Source organism: Lathamus discolor, chromosome 3 (assembly GCF_037157495.1).
Source record: "Lathamus discolor isolate bLatDis1 chromosome 3, bLatDis1.hap1, whole genome shotgun sequence".
NCBI classification, from domain to species: domain Eukaryota; kingdom Metazoa; phylum Chordata; class Aves; order Psittaciformes; family Psittacidae; genus Lathamus; species Lathamus discolor.
In genome coordinates this window covers 96566060-96583339 of record NC_088886.1, presented here as the reverse complement: position 1 = coordinate 96583339, position 17280 = coordinate 96566060, and the positions used below count along the sequence as shown (strand labels likewise).

Below are 17280 nucleotides of genomic sequence, written 5' to 3'. Positions count from 1 at the left end.
GGGGAGCCAGGAGCCATGAAATTAGCAGCGTGAGCTACCTTCCCAGGCTTTCAACACCTAGTGTAGCTGGAGCAGTGGCAGAAAAAACAACTCTGGGCTTTTTTTCCAAGAATCTCTGAAATCAGTGTTCCGGGAAATCATCAGATTTGAAGAATAAACAGGTTGTCCCAGAAAGAAGCAATTCGTTTGTTTTACCCTTTGACCTGTTAAAATGCAAAAATTGCTGGGGAATATACTCTGCGGTGACACGTTCTACCAATGGAGCAACCTCCATTAGTGACAGTATTTTCTAATTACAGCTATAAATAAAAGCTAACCTCCATCCTGATTCAAAATGGAATCCATGGACTATCAGGAGCATGTGTGATGCAATGCAGAAAAATAAATGCAGCAGCATTTGCATCATTATATTGACTTTAAAACTGGGGGGTTAATTATTCCATTCTTTTGCCATGTATCAGGCCAGCCATTTTTAGTAATTTCCAAAATGCTAAAAAGAAACTTGACAGATTCTCATTAGATTAGAATAGACAAGCTACTTGAATCAACAATGAAATTTTATTAGGAATTCTCAAGTATAAAAGCAAGAGCTTTTCATTTGGATGTTGTATACTTTACACTATATTGATTTGCTTTTATTGATTGTTAATAAAAAAGTGTAAGTGTTTTTCCAAGTGGTGTAAATTAATTGTTATTGCACCACAGAAAACAGAAGACTGCACCACAGTAATTAACATTCTCTGGCAAGGAATCTAAGCAAGCTTGTTGCTGAAATGGGCTTTAAAGCATATTTTGACAGTACCACAAATGCTAGCATATGTCTGTGAGGTGGTGATGTGGCAGGCACGGCAATCACTTTAATGACTCAGACGACAGAAACAGATGCCCTCCTGGGTACACAAGGCCCCATGTCTGTGAGCTCAGGTAGCGGATGAACAGGCTACCAGCCCTCCTCATATGATTTTTACACAGCTGTCTGAGGACTCGAGCAAACTTTGGTAGAATGAAGTCAATACAGCCAGCTCCTGCAAGGTTGAGTAAGAAGGGAAAAAAAGGCTCCTTCTTTCTATGTAATCAATAAGGAAAGGGAGGCAAAGATGACTGAATAGATTAATTAGCAGCTGGGAGGTGAATACTATAGTGTAAGCTGCTGCAACTTAAACACAGCACAATCCCTTCTTTTGAGACCATCTAAGTTACATGATAACAATAAGCTATGTGTTACAAGAAAGGAAACTCTCCTTAAATAATTAAAACCACATCAAGCGACAGTGATAAACCAATTAATAAAAAAGAAGGCTCTATATTCCTTTTTCTTTTGTTTGTTTCATGGAACCAAGTTTTCTTTTTTTGTACTAACTAACTTAAAAGAAAATTTTAATCAGGTAAATAACATTTTATCTAAGCAAAAAACTCCAAATCAGTACACGGGCAAAAACATTAAAGGGAGCTGCTCTGCATATGCCCTCAAGTAGAATGTAAAAGCTGTTGGTGAAGACAAACCCTGCAGCTGGAGGTAGGAGGGCACATCTTCAGTCAAAGGAAACTCAATATGAATAGAGAATTTTTGCATGAATGGAGAGCCCAAACCAGCCCTGACTGCTGTAAGCATCCATGTCTTCAGACTCACAGCTGAGACCCACCCTCTAACCCAGGAATCATCAGCCTTTTGCATCTCAGGCACCTGGTTTATGTCTCTTGTCCTAATCTCTTGTGCCAGGGAAGCTTCAAGTGCTACTAACTCCATGTTTGCTTGTTGTCAGTTGGAGACCCTGTCCTTAGGCAGAAGCAGAAAGACATTTTGTTACCACGCAGAAGATTGCTATAAATGTTTTTTCTTTTCAGTGGAAGTGAAATAAAAATGCAAATTGATAGTGCTTTATGTTTTGTTCAGAGAGGAAGGAATAACACAAATAGGTAAATCCGATCTCTCATCTAGTTTTCCCAAAAGTGCAAATAAAGCTCAGGTTATTTCTATATACTCCACCCCACTGCTATCTTTCTTTCTTGTGCAGATCTCCGCATGAGGGTCTTGCTGTGGCATGCAAATCGGACACAGAGAGATTGTCCATATGTTATTTAAGCTTTGGTGTATTTCATCCAAGAAGTAACAACATTTTTGTAAGAGTTTCTGTGTGGTTCAACTACCTGAGGCAGAATTCAATTCTGGGGTGTTCTATAGGCTCCTTTCTAAAGTTTTTATTAAATGTGCTTCAGCAATTTTTGACCATTGAGCTAGATATTTGTATCACAATAAAATTCTCTGGCAAGGTAGTATCTCGCTATACAATTTTCCTATCATCAAGTGTTAATTTTTGCATATGAAGGGCATTTACTGGTGTGCACATATTCCCAAGTAGTTCAGACATCCTGCTTGCCAATTGTTTGGAGATGATCCCACATCAAAGACTGAAATTCCCAAACTGTGAGATTTCAGATAGATTTAGAAATAAAGGAAAGGAAAACTTAATTCCATCAAGTTAGTCTTTATATTAGTGAGATTAGATATAGATAAAAAATATTCTTTATGAGTGCCATTTCCTGCTCTCGGTAAATTTTCCAAAAGCCCTGCTACTGAGTGAATAACTCAGAAAGCTTTAGACCTGAAATGCATGGCATATATGAGCAGCTGGCACAAATTAAAGGAGTTATATAATGTGAGCAGAAAATCTGACATTCAGCTTTTTGTCTATTATCATATACATACATTTGATATCAGGAACCTGAAGCCGAACTCTCACTGATACCAGTGGAAGACTGAGACGGGCAGGACTGCTTTCAAACAGGCTTGGTAGAAGTCATCTGTCACAAAAGTGACAAAAAGCATTAACAAGTACATGAGCAAGACGAGACCTATATGGCAAGAGCAAAGCAATGGGTGGTTCTAACTGCTCCTGGCAGAATACTGCACAATCATAACTTGCTTTGAAGTTCAGGAGATTGTATCCCAATGGGCTGGTATGAAAAAGATCTATACCATTAAGTGGATTAAGACATTATGGTGTTAGTTATGCAGATAAGGTTTTGTTACCCTTATGGTGATCTGTAGGAGAAAGAATGTTTGCCTGCAGAGGAGGTAGGACAGTAAAAGTGCTCTGCTCTTGTACTGCTGTGATTCAGTGGTCAGGAGCTATTTCCACTCCTGAAAAGCTCAGATCCAACAGAAATCCTCTGGCAGTCTTAGCTAGTGACTTCATGGTGGCTTCAGCCAAAGCCTTTTACTTGAGATAGGATATGAATTGAAACAATCTGGTAAAGAAAAACATTGAGTCAGAATTCAGTAGAAGCGCAAATTTCAGTCACTCCCCACCAGACATGTTTTAATGAATGCATAGTTATGGGGTGACTGTGTTATCTCACTTTTCTTGTGTCATTAACTGAGAAGAGAGTTTAAAAAAAGTGTCCCCACAGAAATCTTATTCATATGTTTTATTATATGCTGCAGCATGGGCACCACTTTAGTTTAATGGTATGTTGGATGATGGTACAAATTTATAGCCAAAGGTTTACATCACAGACAGCTGGAATGAATAACAATAAATTAATTTAAAGTGCTACAAAAGTGCTCCCCGTAGTATGCAGTGCTTATGTGCACAAGGCTAATAATTTATAAATGCACGTCTTTTATAATCCTGATCTAAAGTCCTGAAAGCAGCTAGTTAAAAAGCAGTCACATGACATAAATTATTTTTATTAATATTTCAAATGCATGATTAGGGTGGGCACCATGGTCATTAGCATTAGATAGCTTTCATTTATGACCAAGTGCAATGAAGCAATAGCCAGAGACAGAGAAACCAGCTCAGCAATGGCACAACAAGCATTGGTAGACTGGGGGTGGTCATATGCTGCTTCTTCTGCGTGGTTTTTATATGCTAGTAATCATCACAGCTAGTCTGTTTCCTTTCCTTTTGCCAGTCTGTTGTGTTTATCGCAGATACTCACAAGGCCTGAAGAATAAAAATATGTGCTACTGAGTGCAGCGAGAAGCAGCTGTGCTCCTCTGTGTGGTTTTTCTTCCATCCCCAGACACAGCAGCAAAGTGTAATGCAGTGAGGTGGCTGGTCACAAGATGCCATAATGACTTCTCTCATTACACCAGCAGTGCTAATTTGAACGCTGACCCAGTACTAAACTTCCATACAAATTCTTACTTGGGCAGGGTAGGTTACATTAAAGCATTTTTCTTGCTTTGAGAGGATATCACCATTTTTGGCTGTGTCAGGTGATGAGAGAGAAGTCATGCCTCCAGGCAAACAAGTGTTTGCAGAAAAGCATTATGGAGACTAAGGATAAGGCCAGGCCATAAACTTCTTTTGGGGGTGAGGGAATACTTTTCTTTGCTAGTGTAACCCAACATGTAGCTGCAGTTTTCTCTAGTGAAAGAGCATATTCACTGTTACCACTGAGGGCAAAAGAGCAACCAGCTCAAATAACTTGGGTAACATTGCATCTTTTTCCTCATTGCAGTTCTGAGGCACACCTCACTGCAGGGATGTCACTTGTCTTAATACCACCCTTATTTTATCCAGGTAAATTTGGCTGCCTCTCACTTCTCTTGGTGAGAATCATTTACTTCTTTAATGCAGAATCATTAAGCTGAGGTTATAGAAGGAGTCTTTCACACTGAAGGAAAGATCATGAATAATTTCTGTGTCTCATTCTGGGCCATTGCCATGTATTAGGCTACATATTTGAATCTTGGCAGATTGAAAAAATATGTACCACAAGCAATCCCATTCACTTCAGTGGTTCTTCTAGCAGTGTAAGCAGAGTGAGACACAAAGTGGGCAGGAGCATCATCTGGTCCCTCCATTCCCTCTGTAAAGAAGGAAAAACAAGAAAGAAAGGCTTTCTGCTTTACACAGAATGCAAAACTCTAAGTAAGCATTCGCAGTTATTGTTTTTACTATTACAAAGCTCTGTAAAACCCATATTCGCTCTCCTCTTCCTTTCTGGTTCCCTTTGAAAGTGCTCTATAAATACAACGCATTTTTTCCAGAGGTCAGTGGGGGCATATTTGCATTTTGATACATTTTAAATTTTTGCCTCCAGCGCACCACACAAATGCACTGTGCTAATCAGAAGCAAGTAATGATCTCCTAGACACTTGAAGCGGGTGACTAGGCATATAAAAGCACCTCAAAATGCAAAATTAGAGAGAGAACAATACACCGTAAAAATAAATAAATAACAAAGGGGCAATGATACTGGTGAAAGCAGTTTGGATTTGTAAACTGAACGTTCTGTCTGGAATAAGCAGCTCATGTGTTTCTATGCACCACTGAAGTGATAAGGGGATTCAGAGGACTCGTGCATCAGTCGGCTACACTGATGGGCTCTGGGTATCTCTCAGCGTATCACTGGCACATCAATATACTCAGATGATGCATAAGCATTTCAGAGGGCTTTTCATGCCGTCAGTGATACCTCGTGTTCTGAACAACCCAAATCCAAGATTAGGCAGGATGTAGAAAAATGGGGCAGTCCCCAAAGCAGGGCTTTATCTGTGTGGGGGTCTTTTATTTCCATCACTAATTATAGGTTTACACTCAAATATGCTTGCCCCAAGGGGAAAGAGGTGTGCAGGAAAGAAAAAAAACCCAGAGCTCAAGAGATTATTTATTAAATTTATTTTTTTTAAGCACGAACATCTTCGACAGACAGAGTTGCAAGTAAATATGAGTGTGTCTGCACTAACCACCACATCAGAAGGAAAACTCCTGATAAGCAGATGTTGCTTAGGCAGAGACCAGCTAGGCAGTGCGTGTACATACGGGGGAGAGGGATGGAGATACAGTCAAGCAGCGTATGCGTTAAGGCGCTGTGATGAGTGGCTGCAAGTGATGGCAAATGTGTGTGTGTGAGAAAATGACACAAGAGCAAACCCAAGCTGCTCCAGTGAGTACTTTGTATGTTTTTGTAAGAGAAGGCAGCAAGAAGCAGCCACGGGAGAAAGACTGAAAAAATGAGGTAGGAATGCCCAGGCAATTGCACGGCTGGGCTAAGAGCAGTGCAAGAGAAGAAATCCAGGCATCGGGGAAATCATTTAAAGCCATATTGATTTGCTTTGGAGGTGAGAAAAAGCAGATGCACTCGGCTACTGTGAAATGGCTCTGACAGCAGCTACAGCCACTCGATTTTACTTATTTATTTTTATTTTAAGGATTTTCATTCACAGAATCCTGTGCTGTAAACCCAAACCAGCCCGCAGCCCTCGCTGTGCCAACCTCTCCCCCCCGGCCCCCGGCAGCAGGGGCTGCGATCAAAGCCTGCCCACAGCAATGCCGCGCCTACAGCCAGCCAAGAGAACCCTCAGGGAATGCAGGGAAGAAAGAGGTAGAAGGAGAGGAAAGGAGGGAAGGGATCAATGGCTGAAATTCAGTGGTTCTGGCCATTTCCCATGAGCCGGGAGCATTCAGAGGCAGCTGGGCAGAGCGGGAGCAGAGCCCATCCATCTCCTCGATAGACAGCCGCTCTTCGCCGGGAACACTGCCCGGTCTCTGTCCTCAGCAACGCACAAAGCAAAGCTACAAAGCAGAGTATGATTCAACGCTGTGTGGTCTCAGTCCTCGCATCTAGAAAATAGGAGGGGATTAGACATGAGACGGGAAAATAAGGGATTTTAATCTTCTGTAAGAAATCCTATGTTTTGCGGGAAAGAAAGAGGAGCTTTCTCTACATGGAAATACTGTGAGGTGTCACCTGCACTGCTTCCAGAGAAGAAATCACTGCAGCAGGCTGGGGCCTTGCTCCTTACATTTGTGCAGGTACCTTAATTCAGCCAATGGTATAATTATAGAATCACTACAGAGACACTGTGGCTGAGATCTTCAAAATACGGCTTTTCTGGGAGCCAGGTACCTATGAGGATCTGACCTAGGTGATGTACAGTCACAGAGCAAAGCTGATCCTCAGCTGAGGTTTCTGAGTCTTCTTCAGATTCAGATTCTTCTCAGGCAGTCAGCTTACTAACTGTGAAAGGCAGTTTCATATCTACAACATTCAGTTGAAACTTCATGAATAGTTATAGGTACGCAGTTTGACATCAGCTAACATCAGAATTTTTAATTTTCCACTTAAAAAGGAGACAGGCTTCACAACAACCAGGGTAAGGGGTGCCTGGAAAGGTTTCCTTAAGAGTCCAAATAACACTGTTTAATCTGAAATGGAATTTGATATGGTTTTATTTTCCTGGAAATAAAACCTAGGTGCCCTACTGAATTAAACCCCAATTACTCTCATAGCTTTCATACCACTTTAGTCACTGTCCTGCCCTTCCTGTTTTCTACACCAAGAACCTCAAGTGTAACCACATGGGGATGCGTGTGTGCTTGCTCACTGGCTTGCTCTTTCCTGAACATCTGCTGAGCAGCATCTTATTTGTATGAATTATGACTTCAGCTTAAAGCAGGTCAGAAAATTTCCATCGGAACAGTTTTCCTAAGGAAAATAGCTTTCAGGTAGATGAAATTCTTTGTAAAATTATGAAATTCCATTCTTCCATGGAAAATGGGAATTCTGATCAAAATTTAGTATACACTTAACTGAAGATGCGTGAAAAAGAACAGAATAGTTTTTACTGCAAATGAAAAAACTTTGATCGTGTTTTCAGTGAAAAAAATAATCACACAATATCCTAACTGGCACTAATTCATGTTTTATATTTATTACAACTGATGAGTGTAAATCCAGAGTAACTCCCTCAGCCTCAGTGAAGTTACTTTGATTTATACTGTTGTAAATTAGATAGAAATCTCAGTCTGTGTGGTTGGTTCTTGTGATGAATATCTTTGCCTCCTAGGTACATACATACAGGGAAAAAGCCCCAGCCAACCCCCCAGAACATGAGACTTGACTGATTCTGGGTCAGGACTGTTGTGAAGAGTTCTAACTCCCTGTGGATTTGGTTTCAGTATCACTGGTCAGAACATGTCAAAATGTGGGAATTTATAATGAAAAGTAAGAACATACAGCCAAGTATTTAAAAAATAATTTACAACTATACTTTTAACAGCTATAATTTGAAAATGAGCAGTGTTATACAGAACACTGGTTTAATTCTAAAAGGTAGGTCCATGTCTTCCAGTAAATTAGATGTATCCTAAAATATCTTTAGATCCAATGACAGATGAATTTAGCAGCATCTTAGGAATACTGAAAAGTCTTTATAAATCTTTAGATTTATTTGTAGACCAATGTATTTTCTCTTTCACTTGTGAGAAAACCCTCTTTGTTTTAGGTAAGGAAACCAAAGTTGCCACAAGATAGGACGAGTGTCTTGCCTTCAGAAAGCTACAAGCCAAGTCCCACAGAAGACAAACACGGGGTACGATGTCTTTGTATTATCAGAAATACATCAGGATCTGAATTATGAGTCAAGGGCAGTTCCATGGCATGGATTCAAGTGGAGAAATTAGGTATTAATATGCAAATATTACTTTTTATTTTTAAATCAGCTGATTGCAGGCCAGATCGCTTCATCCCAAAGTATCAAATGAAATCATCATGACTGCTTTAGGTTTAGGTATCAGCTTGAGCAGGAACTCTTGCATTCAGCTTTTAATGCTTTTTCAAACTGGTGCCAAACTTTTAGACTCAATAAATTAGTAATTGTGGGTGATTCTGGTTTCCAAGGCAAATAAATAAAGTGAAGAAAACAGGATGAGAGCAAATTCAACCTTGATGTAAACTCACTGACTTTGGTGCTATGACACTAGAAATAGTTGTGGAGTAGGATTTCTTACGCAAACAGTAACACAAATTGCGTTAAGTAAGTACCTTAAATCATGCCTTGGGCAAAATAGCTCAGTTAATCCCAAAATGTTGTTGCAAGAAAATTCCTTCCTTTCCACAGTGTTCTAGGGGAGTTATAAGGCATGTTACATAGCCAAGCTCTTTGAAAGAATTTAAATAATTTCTTTTCTCGTTTCAGAGCAACACACTATTTTGTGAAATATTGTATTGGTTAATTTTCATATCTCCCCTTGCCCTCTTGCAATCCCCCAACCACAAACCAAACACTTACAAGGTTACTTAATGCCAGACTTCATGGTTTGTCAGTTAGTTCTTGCATACATTACGGAAAATGTCAGCTCTGTTTCCCTGTCTGAAAGCACCTGAAATAATCTGGCTCCCATTTTAGAAGTGCTTATGGAGCCAAAGGACATTTTCCTACAGTTACCTGAGCACTAAGCAACACAATCGTCCAGGAATGTATATATTTTATATATAGATACATATTTCAGGATATAATAAAACCAAAAGAAAATGAAGTGAAGATGCCTCTCGTAATGAAACATTGGCACTGTTTGCTTTGACTCAGTCAGAAGTTAGGGGCTGATTTTTACTTTAACTTTTCTGCTTTACTTCCTAAAATCGTAAGAGAAAATAAACACTGCTTCCAAAAGCAACACTGCTATAGGGAAAAAAATCATCAAGATTTTAATTTTATCCTGTTTTAAGAGCTCAATGTGTTTGTGTGTTGTGACTATGTCTATTTGTGACTAATCCTATGTCTTAGGTTTGGCTGACATAGAGTTAATTTTCTTGCTAGTAGGTGGTGTGGTGCTGTGCTGTACTCTGAGAACAATGCTGATAACACACCAGTGTTTTAGTTGTTGCTAAGTAGTGCTTACTGAAAATCAAGGACTCTTCAGTTTCCCATGCTCTGCCAGTGAGGAGGGGCACAAGAAGCCAGGAGGGAGGCGCAGCCAGGACAGCCAAAGGGGTATTCCATACCACAGAATGTCATACCCAGTATATAAACTGGGGGGAACTGGCCAGGAGCTACCTGTTGCTGCTCAGGGATGAGCTGGGCAACAGTTAGCGGGTGATGAGCAATTGTACAGTGCACCACTTGGTTTTCCTGGGATTTATGTCTCTCTCTCTTTTCCTATTATTATTATTGTCGGTATTTTTAATTTATTTCAATTAGTAAACTGCTCTTATCTCAACTCGCAGGTATTACCTTCTTCTGATTCTCCTCCCCATCCCACCAGGGGTGGCAATGGTAGTGAGCGAGCTGCTCTGTGGTACTTAGTTGCCAGCTAGGATTAAACCACAACACCCTAGAGACTGACACTTCAGGTTTGCCCTAGTGCAGTGTGATCACTTTCTTTCCTAGTGATTGCTCCTGTTTCTGAAGATAGCAGCTCTCACGTGAGCAGAGCAGCCTGCTCCCTATTCCCTTCACAGCACTTCCGTGTTCAAAAGAGACATCACGGAAGTCCACTCTGCTTTGCTAGTGATGTACCATGCACGAGACCCGCTCGCAATGCCAGCAGTCTGAAATATTGCTGAGTAGGGGCAGGAGGAGTTGGATCTTAGTGATTTACCCCCTCCCAATCATTTGGGTTCATTGATTTCTCTAATGAAATATGCATTTCACTTCACCATTATTCCCAATGATCCTATTTAATCTCAATGACAGGGCCAGAGATATGAAGGCCTTCACTTACAAACTGCTTTTGGCAAGCTCTTCTATTCTGTAGGGGCTTTTGGATATCTCCAAGTATTATTCCAGTACTATACGGCTCCATCCTCCCTTCCTCATTGGTCTGTTTACAGCTACCTATTGAAGCCTTACTTACTTCTCCCTTTCAATTGAGCCTTGCAGCTTAGCTTCAGAGGGCTGGAGCTGCTGTTCTGACTGACTGTCATGTATGTGAAGCTGATTTATTTGGCCAGCATGGCACTGTGCCAGTGAAGGGGCCATCCGAATGATGAAGCTGTTAAGAAACTAATTGCATGATGAACTGCAGTTGTAGGAGTCTTTACTGTTTGCTTCATCTAATCAGATGATCCAAGGATTTTTCTTGTTTGCCCCTTTTCCATTGTTTGAATTGGAAGAATACCAGGTTTACACCAGGGATGGGCTTAACAAATTGGCTCCCAAAGCCTTTATCATTAGCTTGTAGGTCCCTTCATTCTTTAAAAACTCAAATACTGTTACTGCGGTGAGTGTTTTCTTGCTTTCTCATCTCAGACTGGGAGGCTTTGAACTTGCCAAGATCTAAGTTCAGCACTCCGTGTTTGTTCTGCTTGTGTGGATGAAGTCACTAATCCCTAAATGAAGGGCAGGGAGCTGTTTGTGTTAGCAATTTCATCATCTTTAATAGAGAAAACAGAATCCCTCACAACACAGGTGAGTTAAAGAGAAGATTATTTCCCTCTGCTTTGCTTTCAAATGTCTTTCTGAACAGTGGGCCTGAACTGAAACCTTGGCTTGCAAAATACGATCTTTGGGAAGAGCAAAATCAGGGAAGAACTCTGTACCACCAGATCACCTTTGATTAGGTCATGCTTGGCTCCTTTGCAAGCAAATATACCTCATTAGGCATTTACCTAACAGAAAAGCAGCCATACTGCTGCTTGTCTTTGTTATTTCTACCCAGGAAAGAATTGTTGTAAAGGGTGGACTTAATGATAAGCTGAACAATCGCTATCCTCAAACACAGCTTCCATGGGGCCAGTACCAACTACTTTTCCCTTGGCATGGGTGTCCTGCAATAGCACCAGAAACATCACCTTGTTTTGTCACTCTGTGCATAATGCAGCTTTGATGCTGTTTGCATGCAGTTGCTGATTTATTTTTCATTTGAGAGGATTACGTTGATTTTTCTTCTAGATACCAGGTTCAAATCCACATTGACTTATTCTAAACTAGACAATCTTGAACTGAAAACATCAAGTTTCTCCTGATACCAGTGCAAAACCTTCTGCACAGTCACTGCCTGCCTCTGGGGAAATGTACACTGAAGCATGAGACCAGGTCAACACTGTCATGGGGAATGGCTGCAAATGGCATTGTGGATATTTTGCAGAACCCTTATAAGAAATAGTTTTAGAAGCCAATCTTAGGTAAGTCACTTTCAGGTAACCTTTACCTATTATAAGTATGTTTCATATTTGACATGTACCATTCAGAATCTAATTCTTAGCTGGTGTTACTCTATATTTTCCTTTGCAAACAACAGAATTGCACTGTTTGTGCTGGTCCTTATACCCTGTCCCTTTTGTTTTGAGGCCAATGGAAAGTCTTCCATTGACTTTGCGAGCAGTGAAGCAGACCTGTTAAATTCCAGTTGTTACGGCAAATTCCTCCCTCCTTCATGGTCTCAGCCAAGGCATACTGAGAGAAGTGTACTTGCAGCAGTCTACCTGAGCATTAGAAGTTACACCCTTTCAAAAGCAAACAGCTTAAAATGGGAGCCTGTAGCCAGCAGTAAGAAACTGCAGGCAAAGGAAACTGATGGCTGGAGCTCAGTACAGAAAGTCAGTCTGTCAGCTTTTCTACATCCTCCAAAAGCACTCAGAACAAAATTTTTGTTGGCTGAAATCTTATTGACAACCTCTGTTATTTTCCAGCACGGGTAGAATAATTCTTGAAATGAGATAGACTGAAGCTTTCTCCATCTCCTAAGGTGGCCACTAGTAAGGTGACTAGCTCTGTAAACCAAGCAATCTCAGGTTGCTGCAAATTGCTTGTCTAGTCTCTTGGTTCATGAATTTTAGCACAAGCTAGAGGAAGTTCAGCAAATACAACCTCCTAGATCTTCCCCATACAATTCCTCATGTAGGAAAAGGGGAAACCTTCCCAAATCCCAGGCAATTACCTTTCCTCTGCAGGGCTGCACTCAGCAATAAAGTGCAGGATGACTTGGTCAACAAATATGTACAAAACAGAACACCGTTTCAGACAGGTTTCAGAACTTGAATTTCTGAGTAGGAAAGGTTTAGGAAGCAAGGATTTATGGCAAAAGTGGAAAACAAGAAAATAATTAAAACAGGATCATGAGTTGAGGCTTACTCTGATATATCAAATCAGAAATTACAGTGGAGGGGCAGAGTTTGGTTGCCCTTGTGACATTGCACATCGATGAGCCAGGACTGCTCTGTGATATTCTGCACAAATTAGACCTGCTGTGGCTCTCCTTTCCTATGAATTTTTCAACTTAAAGAGAGAGTATATATTTGATAAACAGGAAAATTATAAGAAAAGGTCAGATCAGGAAGGAAACCTATATGCTACATGTTGGGATCATGCTAACAACAGATGTAGGCTTTGTGGAGCCCAAGAACAGTCTGAGGATTGTAGAAACACCACAGAAACGAGCCAGTGGCCATGCCACTGCAGCGGTGGCAGCTTTGAAGAAATCAGGTTAACATAGCAGATTTCTTCTACGCAATCTGTACCGAGAGTACAAACTTAATGGACGTACAGAAACCCCTTTCCATCAGTGGTTGCTCGTGTATCCTGTTCCAAACCCTCACATAGTTTGACCTGCACATCCTCCTCACATACCACACTCCCCACAAGATTAGCAGTGCTTATCTCACGGGTTCACAGGTGCACATGCGCCCTGTACACTTGGGCAGGGAGTTATTGTCCAGCCCCTAATCGCTTTTCTGGGTCCTCCTTAAAAGCAATTAGCAGCTACCCCCTCTAACATCAGAGAGAAAATGCAGTCATGGAATAACTCTCCTGCAATCCGTACAATTAGCAGGAATGTGTTTGACCCCAGCTTCACCTTCTCTGAAATGCAGTTCCTGGTACAAAGTGTTGCAGTCTTTGAGAGTGACATGTTATGAATAACCGGATGTCAGGATCATTGTGTGAAAACAGACAAATCCCCAAATAACTGGGAAGTCTTGAACCAGAAATTGGCACAGTAAAAGTAGAAATTATTTCTGTTTTCATGTTACTTTGCCTTTATTGTGATAAAAAAACCAATGCAATACACCTAAACATATGCTGTTACCTATAACATCTTACAAAAGTACAGCTGAAGTCAGGTTTTGGTAGCTGCTGTGGTGTGGAAATGTGCTACAAAGAACATGAAACCCTTCTGTTTCATTCATATTTTTCTTATAGAGCAGGAGATACATATATATTTTTAAGGAAACAACAACCAAAGATCTTCTGCCTAGGCTTGCATTGCTTCTCCATTCACATGCAGATAAGAACCATCTATCTTACTGCTTGGTGACTGGGATACCTAACTAGAGAAGAAAAATGCTGAATGCCCAGCAGACCTGCAGTGCTTGCATCTGATCTCACCTGTGGTTTGCTCTGAGAACCAGCTTCTTATTTCTTGAGAAGGATATGGTGATTTGTGAGGCACTTACTTTTCATTAGAGGAGTAAGGAATAAAAAGGAGTAATCTAAGAAGGAGACAACTCCTTGTCTGTAAGAGAGTTGAGGTCAAGATGACAAAGTGTCTCTCTGAGATACCATTATCCAATTATAACTCAAAGTGTTTGCAAAAATGGTTTATTCCTTTAAACTAACGAGTGTCACAGTGCTCTGTTTTTTCTGCAAAATTGAGGTGCTTGGCTGTAGAACAAACTGTACTTCTTAGGAATGCAGCCATTGCTTTCCTTCTTTGCTTATTTTTGCCCACAAGAAACCTTATCTTCCAGCCACACTCACACAATTGTAGTCTCTCTTCTCTTTTTCATTTTATTCCTGACTTTCAAAGAATCCTTCCAACCCCATGTCACACTGCCTTGCTCCTTCTATGATGTGCACACAATGACCTCTCTTGTCCACGTCATATGTGGTCTAATCCTTTTCATTGAGCATCATTTGCACAGTAATCCTTTTCCTTCTGCAACACAAGCACAAAACTCCCTTGCCACCACTGTCACTTGCAGAAGAATCCCGTACTTCTACTGACATGCAGGCAGTAACCCTTTATCTTCTGTGCCGAAACCAAAATGATCACCTTTCATACAAAATTGACAATGCAGCCTTTATGTTAATACTACAAAGAACACACTGCTGTTCTTTTATTCCCAATGTATACAAATATTAACCTTCACTTGGCCAGCAAGCAGTATGAAGTACCACAGTGAAAAAAGCAAGGTATAGAGCCCAAATTTTTCTCTCTGTCTTGAGAAACTTCAAGAAATAACCCCAACTTTTTTTAAGCACTTAAATAAAAAGACAAAAACAACTTTTAGGGACATTCTAGCATTTTTCCTGGTAATATTTCTTTTTTTTTTCATTTTGCTCCCCTCTTTTTCAATAACATGACCCCCCCCCCAAAAAAAAGGCAGCAGTTATAAACAGGAAGAAGGAATAGAGAGCTAGAGGTGACTTACTTAGAACTCAAACCCAAATTTGGTCTTGTAAGTAGGTCTGGCCTCTGTATTTTTCAGGTGAAATTTTTTTTCTAATAGTTAAAAAAAAATGAAGTAAAAAACCATTTTGGCTTAATCCCCCTCTTTTACTGCAGCACAGCAGTTATCACAGCAAATCAGAAAGAGAAGGCAAGAGACTAGTGACCGGGACTGCTAAGTATAATCAAGTGAACAAGTCATTTAACCTGCTTTGTTTTAAGCCTTATCCAAACTCAAACAGATACCTGTTTAACCAGGGCTTTACAGCCTCCTCCAGCCAAGAGAGCAGTGTCTTTAGCTCATTCCCTAGACAGCTGCAGCAAGACAGGAAGCTGGTAGGGTTTGGGAATGATTGCCTTAATTTGATATACCCTTACACACAGTAGTGTTGCATTTGGGGATGATTTGGGCTTAAAACGATCCTGTTTATTCTTTGGCCTGCCTATTTTCACCCTGCTGCCACAGCATGCTTTCAAAACAGGGCTCAATTAATTAAATGTTAAGTCTGACCCTTTGCAGAAACCCTACATTTAAATCCATTGACTCTAAATTGGTTTTGTCTGCTATCAGAGTGGCATATGTTTGCCAGGATTGGTTTGACACTGTATCTTTGGTAAGCTACACACAAATTCCTTGTAACAGGAACAGTGACTAATACCTCTAGGTGCTCCGGTGTTTGTAATATGCTTTGACATCCTGTGTGGCTGGTGCATTTGAAGCGGGAGATTTACTGTGTTTGCTCCTAGAGTAGCTGCAGTATGTGCTGTTAGCTCCTGATTGGTACTAGCCACAATGGCTGCTTGAACAAAATTCAGGGTGCGCAACCACAACTGCATTTTTTGAACAAAGACAGTAATTATGGTAATCGTATCACTTCAGCATTTTTCTTGCCTGTGTTTATGAACAAGTGATGTGAGCCAACGAGAACAGCAGCTTCTTCCCTTCAAATTAATTCCTGCTTTGGAGTAGCAGGATAGATATGATAAGACTTTCGGTATGTTTTCTCCTGCATTTTTTCAGTGGTGCATTACACGTTCACCACAATTCTTCACCTCTACTGTCACTTTTATGGCAGTGTTTTCCTTTTCCTCCGCTTCAGTCATGGGTATGCTAATCTTTTGTGTCACAAGCAGCACAACCCCTCCTTTATATTGCCCCCCTCCTCCTGGGCATGCTCCTGGATTCTGCAGTTAAAAGAAAAAAAATATTTCACCTGCGAAATGTAAACCAATGTAATTGTTGCTGTTGCTATTTTTATTTCCATTAACCACTAAAATCAGTCTGGACTGAATAATTAAGCAGCTATTTGTGTCACGTTTTTCAGTGCTGAATGTAGCCCATTAACCCCATAGGAGCAAGGTCCTTGAATTCTGAATAATTCTAGGAGTAAACTGTGATGAATCAGGGTTGAGATAAGAGTCAGGCACCATTAAACATATCTGGAGCATATTCTTGGTGCTTGAGGTTTGTTCTGTGTTGCAAGCAGTTTCTGCTCTCCCTTTTCTTTCTATCTTTCCCCATTCAACTGCATCCCATAGGAAATGCAGAACGACTCTACTTAGAAGAAGTGTTTGTTTTAGTTCATTCTTTCTCTTCGTACTATATTCTACACTTGAAATTGCTATAAGTCTCACTCTGGTCTCATTTTCTCTCTCAAATAGATCCTTGTTAGCTGTAGCTATTCTTGGACTTGCTCCTCTGACATGGTGCAGCTGATATAACGGTTCAGTGAGCACAATCAGTAGCAGTATTCCTGGGACCAGTGTAAGGGGACTGGCCTGTTCTTACCTATGAAGCTGTGCAGCCAAACTGGTCTGTAAATGAAGAGCGTGCAGTTCTTTCCTACTACATCAGCTGCTGCTGGAAGCAAAGGACTGGATGTTTTTTAACCTGAAACTACGTGTTTCAAGCTCTCTTCCTGAGCAGGTACTTGGAAGGCAAAATGACAGCTCTACCCATAGATGCACAGCTCTGCAAAATTGAAACAAAAGAGTTAGCACCCAGTTAGAGTCTACCATGTGTGCCTATGGCCGTACATACCACCCTCTTCAGGTAAAAAAACCCCAGGACATTAAGAGACCAGCATTTGATTTGGTCTACTGCATCAAAGCAGCCATACAATTATTTTGCCCCATAATTTCTCCGCCAGCCCCA

At 40.7% G+C, this 17280-nt stretch overlaps 1 long non-coding RNA gene across 1 annotated transcript in view; it reads right to left on the bottom strand.

Moving 5' to 3' along the window:
- Nucleotides 1-5650: 5650 nt before the first annotated feature.
- LOC136011134 (uncharacterized) overlaps nucleotides 5651-17280 on the bottom strand; it is a 78551-nt gene continuing 66921 nt past the window's right edge. The window contains exons 3-4 of the long non-coding RNA XR_010611223.1: nucleotides 16915-17097; nucleotides 5651-6578 (exon numbers count right to left, since the gene is read on the bottom strand). This is a non-coding gene — a long non-coding RNA (uncharacterized LOC136011134). The remainder of the gene's footprint in view (nucleotides 6579-16914; nucleotides 17098-17280) is intronic.